Source organism: Bos mutus, chromosome X, assembly GCF_027580195.1.
Source record: "Bos mutus isolate GX-2022 chromosome X, NWIPB_WYAK_1.1, whole genome shotgun sequence".
Classification (NCBI taxonomy): Eukaryota; Metazoa; Chordata; class Mammalia; order Artiodactyla; family Bovidae; genus Bos; species Bos mutus.
In genome coordinates this window covers 65,202,103-65,213,764 of record NC_091646.1, presented here as the reverse complement: position 1 = coordinate 65,213,764, position 11,662 = coordinate 65,202,103, and the positions used below count along the sequence as shown (strand labels likewise).

The following is an 11,662-nucleotide window of genomic DNA, read 5'->3' as shown; positions in this document are numbered from 1 at the left end:
CACGCTTTTGCATTTAATAATGGTTTATTTCTTATTGATGAGTATTATTCCATTGTACCATACTTTTAAAAACCCACTTGTCAGTTCACAGACATTTAAGGTTATTTCTACTTTTTGGCTATTATGAATAGAGCTGCTATAAACATTCATGTGCAAGTCTCTATGTGGATATATATTCTCATTTATCTTGAATATATACCTAAGAGTGAGAGTGTTGGGTCATATGGTAAGTGTACGCTTAACTTTATAAGAAACTGCCGAGGTATTTTCCAGAATGGCTGTGCCATTTGGTATTCCTACCACAATATATGAGAGCTTCAATTACTCTGCATCCTCACCAGGTCTTAATATTACCAGCTTTTTAAAAAAGCCATGTAAGACTGTTCCCTGGTGACCTAGTGGTTAGGATTCTGGGCTTTCACTGATGTGGCCTGAGTTCAGTCCTGGTTTGGGGAGCTGAGATCCTGTGTCGCATGGCCAAAAACCCTCAGAAAACAAAGAAAGCCATGTAATAGCTGTGTCCATCACCAAAGTAAATTATCATGTCACCCTGCCTTTAAAACCTTCAGTGTTTATAATATAAGCATATTTCTCTATATAATCACAATATCATTATTACAGTTAATGAAGAATAGCAATAATTTCTTAATATCAGATAAAATCTGTTCATATTCAAATTTCCTCAGTTGTCACTAAAGGTCTTTAATGCATTCAGCATGAAAACATAAACTAGGATGTAAAATGTTAGAGTGTGTTGCATATAGAAAAGATAAGCATTTTTTCTTGAAAACTTCGTGTGTGTGTGTGTATACTGGAATGTAAAATAATTTTTTTAAACTGCAAAACATGATCAAAAAAGTTGAAAAGCTTTGATATACAGGTGAAAGTACTGATAAAAGTCAGAAACAAAAGCAAGATGTTCAATAGCATGACTTCTTGTCAACAGTTTCCTGGAAATGCCAATCAATGAGAAAGAGAAATAAAAATGTATAAATATTATAAAAGAAAAGACAAAACTAGCTGTCATTGTTTGCAGACAATATGATTTTCTTCTAGAAAATCTGAGAGAATGTATATAGCCAAAAACTTTATCTTATTGTTATTGTTTTTGGTAAAGCAATCACAAAAATTTAATTCACACTTGTTCAGCTATTCATATCCACATCTAAATTTTACCCCATGTGTAGTTTACAGTTATGTATAGATTGATGAAAGTGACCAAAATTGTATGGTTCTGTTCAAACTTACAGGAAAATGACAGTATCTGCTCTAGCATTGTTTATTTCTCATTGTGTATTTTGTTTGTTTTCCTGTCATACGTTCCCTCATCTTTTTATTTTTTAACCTTTCAATTGAAGTATACATAAAGTGCATAAGCCTGATGAAATTTCATAAACACACTCAAGAAATAAGCAGCCAATTAGCAAAGAAAAGACTGTTAGCCGCTCTTTAGTCACTACTCACCTCTTGCCCCCCAAATAATTAAAACAAATTTAACAACAGATTTAAAGTGCTGTCTATAAGTTGAATTATCGTAAAGAGAATCATACTCTGACCATACTTGCTATAAAGCAAATAACTTTTTAAATACAGACGCTCATTTGTTATGTTATCATCTGAATTCTGATACATATTTGCTTTTGAGCACATTTAAAAAATATATTCTACAGCCAAACTGGTGTGTGTGTTAGTCTTTCAGTTGTGTCCAACTATGCGACTCCATGGATTGTAGCCTTCCAGGCTCCTCTATCCATGGAATTTCCCAGGCAAGAAAACTGGAGTGGGTTGCCATTTCCTTCTCCAGAGGGATCTTCCCAACGCAGGGAATGAACCAAGGTCTTCTGCATTGCAGGCAGACTCTTCACTGTCTGAGGCACAGAGTGGGTGAGCTTTAATTATATGAAAGCTTGAATTATCCATGATACTGTTTACCTTCATTAGTGAAAGTAACTAAATTAATTCTAAATATATATAATGTATTGTTCTTTATATTCCATGATAATATGGGTAATAGTGAAAGAAATGTGGTTGATGATTTATTGTGTGACCAATCATTATTTTAGTACTATGCATGTGTAAACAGTATCCTTCAGTTTGTAACTATAATAGTAGTGTTGTAGCCACGCGTTCGGGAAACAAACTCACTCAGAAGGACGATGCAGATAGCGGAGTGCAGTTTATTACACTGGCGGGCCCAAGGAAGAGTATCCTCTTAGCCAAGGACCCCAACCAGTTTTTGTGAAAACCTTATATACCCTAAGTGTACGTGCACAAACCCACCTTCCCAAATTCCCTGACAATGAAAGTTAACCCGTGATTCATATGCCTTAAACCTAGGTAGTTAACAGTGGACAGTTATCAACAGGCCTGTGGTCATACCCCAATAAGCATAATAGAATGAATAGAATAGAATAGGATTCTATTCAGTTACACAGATAATTAAGGTATTCTTTTAGGTGATGGAGAGTGCTGGGGCTCTTCCTTCTGGGGGCCTGGTTTTCCAGTTGGTATATCGTTTCCATAGATACTGGGGATATAGCTCAAAGTCCATAGTCCGGCCCAAGATGGAGTCCTGCTTTCAAGACAGAGCGTTTTCTGTTTCCTCCTTCATAGAATCTGTTGGAATTTGTGGATTTGTTGCTTCATTTTACGATAAGGCCAGTGTTTGCTCAAGTTTGCCTTGCTTCAAACTTTTCTTAAAGTGTTTCTTTTCCCTCTCTTTTTTTTTTTTCATTTGCTTTAATTCCAGTCTTTGATCATGAACTATTAGAGTCCCCTAAAGTCACTGAGGCCTTAGGCATGTCCTAGTGTTGAATTCTTGTAGAATTGTCCAGCCCTCCCCCCAAACCAAATTTAATTATTCACAATGACAGATACAACTACCATAGTGAATAGATTCCAGAAAACTGAAATTCTCAAATTTTATTGTGCATTAGATTCACCTGGGGTACTTGATAAAATTTTATAGCTCCTCTTTCAATTTGTATTACATTTTTGTATCATATGAAGTTTCATCTACCATATAATCTAGTAAATCTTGGTGGAGCTCAGACATTATGTGGAACTAGACTGAGTTTTGTCCTGGCCTATCCATTTCCCTGTCTAACTCCATTTTCTAAGCTCTCATGTTTCATCTTTCCCTCATAATCCCTATTATTGTGGCTCACCCAAGCCTGCCCTCTTCTGGGTTCATTGCATCATTCCTTTTAGCTTTCTTTTCAGAATGAAAATAATAATTTCTTGTTCTCATTTTTCAGACTCTAGTTTAATTCTTAATATTATTAGGTTCAGTTTAGTCACTCAGTCGTGTCCGACTCTTTGTGACCCCATAGACTGCAGCACACCAGGCTTCCCTGTCCATCACCACTTCCTGGAGCTTGCTCACACTCATGTCCATTGAGTCGGTGATACCATCCAACCATCTCATCCTCTGCCAACCCCTTCTCCTTCTGCCTTCAGTTTCCCAGCATCAGGATCTTTTCCAATGAGTCAGTTCTTCACATCAGGTGGTCAAAGTATTGGAGGTTCAGCTTCAGCATCAGTTCTTCCAATGAATATTCAGGACTGATTACCTTTAGGATGGACTGGTTGGATCTCCTTGCAGTCCAAGGGACTCTCAAGAGTCTCCTCTAACACCACAGTTCAAAAGTCCAACTCTCACATCCATACATGACTACTATAAAAACCGTAGCTTTGACTATATGGACAAAGGTATAGTCAAAGGGTAGGTAAATGACAATTGAGACGCTAGCTTTCTCCCACCAGTGAGTCTCATCACTGGCATCTGCCTACTTCCTGGTTTCTCCCAAATGTAAATTGAATATTTGATGCAAGTCTTTGTACTATCATGGAGAGAATTTAACATCCATGAAGATAAATCATACAGAGCACCACTTGGCTCAACTTCAGAGACTTCTCCTGCACTTCAGTTGTCCACACTCATGGCCACATCCAGGGTCTTTTAAATCACTCATTACTGTTCCACTTCTAATATCTTAAATTTGTATTTGCAACACTCTGGCTACTTTTTTTCTCGTTTAAGGGATTATATTTCCTTATTCTTACTATTCCTAATTTTTGGTCTCCTGTTTTCTCCCAATTTATCAGTCTCTTCCAGACTAATTTTCTTTCCTAACTGGCCTGGGCCCTACAATCCATTACTTCAACCACTATTTTTCCATATTCTTGGCTCACCACATTTTGATCTGATAACACTCAAAAAGTTCATAGTCTTCTGCTTCAATAAAGTTCTCAGTGCTATACCTCAATCTTTCCAAGAATTCCTGGCCAGCTTTATCTCCCATCCCTTCCTATTCTCTTAGAAATCTCTTTCCACCAATCACTACTCTTACTTTGAATCTTCACCCCTTTCCTCTCTGATGGTTCTTTCTCCTCTGCACAATATTAGGTAATCACCTAACACAACTCTCTAACTGCCTAGTTAGACAAGGTTTTCCAAATTTTACCCAATTGCCTTAAATGATTTAAGTACTTGTTAGTTTCAATGTACCAGAAAATCTAAGCAAGGTGGCCACTTGAAGCCATTTGAAGATCCTTATCAATTCTCTCTATTCATACAGTTATCTTTGTATATGGCCAAATGGCTAAATAATTCAATAAAAATTCCTTGCATGCTGTGATCTCATTGTTGCTGATCCTCTCTGCCATTTTCCTATGTGGCCTAAAGGGACTGCTCTTGAAACCATATGTGATGACTGGAAGAGGGACAGGAGAAGTCTAACTGCTATAGAGAATTCTGCACACATCACCTTTTCTGTGACTTCTACTGTAGTTTCATGATATTTGGATTCTCGAGCCAATTTGCAGCCCAAAGACACACCAGTTTTCTTGATTCTGTCTTCTATAGGTATACTAGTAGCATGCTGGTGTTCACTGAATGTGTATGTAGCAGGATTTAGTGACGGCTTTGGCATCTGAGTAAATGAAAACCTTGGGTTTTCATAATGCAGTTGATGGATGACTTTGTTTTCCTCACCCTTATTTTTTTTCTTTGAAATTTATATTTATTTGTTTGTTTAAAACAAGTAATATATCAGCATAGTTCAAAATGCAAATAATACATTAACTTATATAATAATACTTATTAATACTTGATAATAGTAATAATTATTACTTCAGTTCAGTTCAGTTCAGCTGCTCAGTTGTGTCCAACTCTTTGTGACTCCATGGACTGCAGCATGCTTAGGCCTCCCTGTACATCACCGACTCCCCGAGTTTACTCCAACTTATGGTCATTGAGTCGGTGATGCCATCCAACCATCTCATCCTCTGTCGTGCCCTTCTCCTCCTGCCTTCAATCTTTCCCAGCATCGGGGTCTTTTCAAATGAGTCAGCTCTTCGCATCAGGTGGCCAAAGTATTGGAGTTTCAGCTTCAGCATCAGTCCTTCCAATGAATATTTAGAACGGATTTCCTTTAGGATGGACTGGTTGGATCTCCTTGCAGTCCAAAGGACTCACAAGAGTCTTCTCCAACACCACAATTCAAAAGCATCAATTCTTCAGCGCTCAGCTTTATTCACAGTCCAACTCTCACATCCATACATGACCACTGGAAAAACCATAGCCTTGACTAGATGGACCTTAGTTGGCAAAGTAATGTCTCTGCTTCTTAATATGCTGTCTAGGTTGGTCATAGCTTTTCTTCCAAGGAGCAAGCTTCTTTTAATTTCATGGCTGCAGTCAGCATCTGCAGTGATTTGTAGGCCCCCCAAAATAAAGTCCGTCACTGTTTCCACTATTTCTCCATCTATTTGCCATGAAGTGATGGGACCAGATGCCATGATCTTCATTTTCTGAATGCTGAGTTTTAAGCCAACATTTTCAGTCTCCTCTTTCACTTTCATCAAGAGCCTCTTTAGTTCTTCTTTGTTTCTGCCATAAGGGTGATGTCATCTGCATATCTGAAGTTATTGATATTTCTCCTGGTAATCTTGATTCCAGTTTGTGCTTCATCCAGCCCAGCGCTTCTCATGATGTACTCTGCATATAAGTTAAATAAGCAGAGTGACAATGTACAGCCTTGATGTACTCCTTTCCCGATTTGGAAACAGTCTGTTGTTCCATGTCCAGTTCTTGACCTGGACCAGCCTCTTGACCTGCATACAGATTTCTCAGGAGGCAGGTCAAGTGGTCTGATATTCCCATCTCTTTAAGAATTTTCCACAGTTTGTTGTGATCCACACAGTCAAAGGCTTTGGCATAGTCAATAAAGCAGAAGTAGATGCTTTTGTGGAACTCTCTTGCTTTTTTGATGATCCAACGGATGTTAGCAATTTGATCTCTGGTTCCTCTGCCTTTTCTAAATCCTACTTGAACATCTGGAAGTTCACAGTTCACATACTGTTGAAACCTGGCTTGGAGAATTTTGAGCATCACTTTGCTAGAGTGTGAGATGAATTATTACTTACATAATACTCAAATTTAGAACTCACATTACCATTCCTGTTCCCATGTACCCCACTCTTTCCACTCTCACAACTAACCATATTATTAGTTTCTGATATGTCCTTTTAGTGTTTTTTAGTGGCTCAGAGGGTAAAGAATCCACCTGCAATACGTAAGACCTGGTTTCGATCCCTGGGTCAGGAAGATCCCCTGGAGAAGGGAATGGCTACCCACTCCAGTATTCTGGCCTGGAGAATTCCATGGACAGAGGAGCCTGGCAGGCTACAGTCCATGGGGTCACAAAGAGTTGGATACAACTGAGTGACATTTCTTTTCACTTTCACTCTCATACAGATATAAGCAAAAAAAGTCCATGCTTACTGCAGTGATTTTATTTTGTACTAATTTTCTCCATGTGTTTGGTTCTATGCTGGACTTTCTTTTTAGTCCCAGTGGTCTGTTCCTCATATTGTAGTGACTCAGTGTGTACTTTTTAAATTGTGCAAGTTCAGCTCAGCATGGTTTTATTAAGGAGGGTGCAGGTACTGTAACAAAGAGACCCAAGACTGAACGCAGGTAGTTTAACAAGATAGAAGTTGGTTTTTCTCATGTTATCAGTGTAGAGGTAAGTGGTCCAGGGCTGGTAAAGAAGCTCTGCCATGTCTGAGTCCAAGGTGGCTGCTTCATCTTTTGTTATCTCCTAGCCAGCAGGATAGGGGAAAGGGCCAAAAGAGAACATGAACTTTCCATTTTAGTGTCATATGTGGGATGGCTCACACTGATTTTTCAGAACTTGGTCACTTGGCCACTCCAAGTGGCAAGGGAGATGAGGAAATGTAGTCTCTCACTGGATAGCCATCTAGCTGGCTAAAATTTAGGAGTTCTATTAGTAAATAGGGGGAAATGGTTTCTTCTACAATGGTGACCTAATGCTAAGGACTATGACATTGAAATTATTGAGGCACTGTAACCTGAAGAATGGAATAAATTCTTCCCTCCCAGGGACCAGTGCAAAGGTGTCTAGGGTTCCTATAGGCTTTACTTTCCTGCCCTCACAACATTGGTGCTTTTTTTCCCATCAGAATCATTTACTATTTGCTAGGTCTGCTCTCTCTTTCTCTCTCTCTCTCTGTGTGTGTTCTCATATGTGTGTAGGCTTTTTTCTTTTGCTTGTTCTTTTCTTATTGCTTTACTCACATGTCCTTGGAGATAACAATTGTTTTCTGAGGCAACTCGTGGAACTTGTTAATGAATTAATTGGCAAAAAGTGGCCTCCCAGAAAACAAAAACAAGAACTTATTTATATCTCTAAACTTTCCGCATCACTTGAATGTGAAAAAGAATGGGTAGCTTAAGTGACCCAAATAAGTGACCCTTTTATATTTGCAGAAGTTGAAATTTACATATGACATGAGATCTGGGTTATAGAAACTGCTATGCTAAAGGATAGGGATGAAAACAAAAAGGAAAGATCCTAAAGCCTTAGAGACCATATTAACTAGACTGGGATACTTTAGAGAGTGAAAGGAGGCATTAAAGTAATTCAATATATATGAAACATTTACCTATTTATCAACAAATTTGCTTTATTATATTGGTAGACTGTAAAACAGTACTGTTAAAAACTAATTTCAAAAATAAAATTCTTTCTCAAAGTAAAAACATATGTCACTTCACATTAAAGCAAAAACACTTATTTGTATTGATTATCTGAACGTTAAAAAGTAATACAAGCAGAAGAATTTTTGGTATATATCCACATACTTTAATCTGTTTCTTAGCCACACCTGTCTCTAACCTCACACTGTCAATATTTCTCTGAAAATGCATTTTTCCATATGGTTGTGATATTTTTTTATAAAATTGTCTGCAATTTGTTTCACAGTTGCATTTTTCATAAAATTGCCTGCAGTTGTCCCATAGTTGCAAATTTTTATAAATTTGAAATGGAAAACATCTTCAATTGGCTCTTCTCATCACAATGTTTTTAACTGAGAAAACACCCTCCACAGAAGAAAAAACAATTCTACTAAATGGAAGACATTCTCAATACTCATATTTTTATTAGAAATTGATATATACTTTAACTCAAATATATTCATAGGTTCTGTCTTTTTGCTTCCATTCAGAGTACTTTTCCTTGAATAATGTTTTTATAAGATAAAATCTTATCCAATAATTTATCTCTACTTTTAATTCCTTTGATTGTTTTGACAAATTTAGATACTGAAAAATTTTAGAATGTCTCAATTTCATTCCATTCTGGAGCAGATATCCATTTACCTAATTAAAATACAATCCTCATTTTTATGCAAAATCTAAAAAGAAATTATACAAATGAACTTATTTACAAAACAGAAACAGACACAGACTTAGAGACCAAACTTATGGTTATTGGGGGGAGGGTAGGGGGAAGGGATAGTTAGGGAATTTGAGGTCTATATGTACTCACTCTTACAAAAAAAAAGAATCCTCAACAAGAGATCTTCCCTACAAGTTGAGATATCTATAAGAAGAGTTACATAGTTTCAAAATCAAATGTTGTACACTATGAAGGATTGTCAGTCTCCAGTCTTCCTTGACTGATTGTCAGTCTCCATACCTTCCTTTCTACAAGGTGTATGTATTAGTTTTCTATTGCTGTGTAACAAATTTAACAGTTTAAAGCAACATCCATTTATTATCTCATAGTTTCTGTGAGTTAGGAGAATGGGCTTATCTTGGTTGGGTAATCTGCTCAAAGTCTCATTAGTCTACCATCTAAGAAGTGTTGGCCAGGTGTTGGCCAGTCTTACCAGAGGTTCAGCTACGAAAAGATCCACTTTTCTCAGAATGGTGGCAGACTTCATTTCCTTACAATTGTAGTACTGAGGTTCTTGTTTTCTTGCTAGCTACTTACCAAGAGCTTCTCTCAGCTCCTAGAGGCCACCTGTAGATCCTTGCTATATGGCTCTTTCCATAGTCCCTTTCACAACATGGCAGTTACTTCAAAGCCAGCAAAGGAATCTCTCTAGTGTTTGTCTGCAAGAAGCACTCATATCTATCTTGTAATCTAATTATAGGAGTGACATCCCATCAACTTTGGCTTATTCCATTGGTGAGAAACAAGTTGCAGGCCCTACTCACTCAAAGGGATAGGATTATACAGAGATATGAATTCCAGAGGGTGAAGATCATGAGACCCATCTTAGAGTTCCTGCCAAGTTTCCCTGGGAAACACTCTGAGTTTGAGATTTGTGGATTTGTGGATAGGTGGATTACTGGGGACTGCTTTTGGGAACAACAACTGTAAAGGAGTGAGGAGTAATAACCTATATGGGAAAGAATCTAAAATAGAGTGGATGTGTATATATGTGTAACTGACTTACTTTACTGTACTATTGAAACTTACTTAACATTGTAAATCAACTGTATGTCAATAAATTTTTAAAAAATTTTATATATAAAAAAAAGATTGGATAAAGAGGAAAAAGGTGCAATTCGAGGTTGCAATCTCACAGAGTAAGATAGTCCTTCAGAAGTGTTCTGAAATGAAGCAAAGGAACTAGGCTTTTGTGACCTTCACTGAGCAACCACTGCGTGTGGGCTGCGCCTGAGAAGGGGGCATAACCTTAAGCAAGGCAGGTTCAACATAGGACAATTTCTTTCTTTCTTTCTTTTTTAGCAGCAAAAAGCTCAGGTTTTTATTGAATGTGTTACTAAAGAAGTTTAGTCAAAAAGACCAAAGCCCATGTCATCATCAGATTCTTAAAATTCTTCTTTCTTTGCTTCTACTTTCTTGTCCTCAGCTGGGGCAGCAGTGTGGATTGGGCAGGACCTCCTATGGGTGCAGCACCAGCTGCTGGCATCAAGTCCACCAGCCCCCACTTTGCAGATGAGGCTCCCAATGTTGACATTGGCCAAAGCCTTTGCAAACAAGCATGGCCAGAAATGCTCAACATTTACATCGGCTGCTTTAATGAGGGCATTGATCTTATCCTCAGTGACCTTGACCCTCACCTCATAGCCCGCACAGGATGAGGACCGAATAGATGCAGGTGAGCTCCAAGGTGGAGGCCATAGTGCATGCAAGTGCTAGATGGAGGCTGCTTGGAGCGGTGCTGGTCACCCAGATGAAGTGAGGGTCTCACCACAAAATGGCCTTAGCTTCCTCAGGAGAACCAAGCACCTAAGCAGCAGCAGAGGAAAGGGCAACACAGGACAATTTCTGAGGAAGTACTCAGTCATGAGTGTTCAGCAACCAATATTTCCATCAGCTAGGAATAAGTGTCTCATTTCTAAATTGGGGGATGAAGGGGTGAGGGATGGGGGTGGTGGTAGTTCTAAGTGACATGTCACATGGCCACTACACTTGTTTAACCATAAAATCTCCTTAATCGGTAATATATTTCCCAAGTACTTTGAGTAAGATTTAATTGAATTTATAACAACAGAAGTATTCTAAGGCTTCGGAACTCTATTGTTAGGTGGGTCAAAAAGGGAAGGGCTACTCAGAAAAAAGTGGTGGTTTTGATATATGATGTCAAGGGTGGGTGAAGGGGACAGAGTTTGGTGGATAAGAGCTCTTTCATACCTTTTATTTTTTAAATCTCAGTTCAGTTCAGTCACTCAGTCATGTCCAACTCTTTGCAACCCCAAGGACTGCAGCATGCCAGGTTTCCCTGTCCATCACCAACTCCTGGAGTTTGCTCAACCTCATGTCCATCAAGTTGGTGATGCCATCCAACCATCTCATCCTCTGTCACCCCCTCCTCCTCCTGCCTTCAATCTTTCCCAGCATCAGGGTCTTTTCCAATAAGTCAGTTCTTCCCATCAGGTGGCCAAAGTATTGGAGCTTCAGCTTTAGCATCAGTCATTCCAGTGGATATGCAGGACTGATTTCCTTTAGGATTGACTGATTTGATCTCCTTGCAGTCCAAGGGACTCTCAAGAGTCTTTCTCAACATCACAGTTCAAAAGCATCAATTCTTTGGCGCTCAGGTTTCTTTATGGTCCAACTCTCACATCCATTTTTAAACCTGGGGTGTATTTATTTATTTTTGGCTGTGAGTGGAGTTTTTCTAGTTGGGCAAAGCAGGAGCTACTCTTCTGTGCAGTGCCTGGGCTTATTTTGAGGGCTATTCTTTGTTGTTGAGCATGGGTTCTAGGGCACATGGGCTTCAGTGGTTGTGACTGGAAGGCTCAGTAGGTGTGGTGCACTGGCTTAGTTGCCTCTCAACATGTGGAATCTTCCCAGGCCGGGGATGGAACCCATGT

General features: G+C 38.7%; 1 pseudogene; it reads right to left on the bottom strand.

The window, feature by feature from the left end:
- Positions 1-10,114: 10,114 nt before the first annotated feature.
- LOC102276964 (large ribosomal subunit protein P1 pseudogene) lies at positions 10,115-10,466 on the bottom strand (annotated as a pseudogene).
- Positions 10,467-11,662: the final 1,196 nt, after the last annotated feature.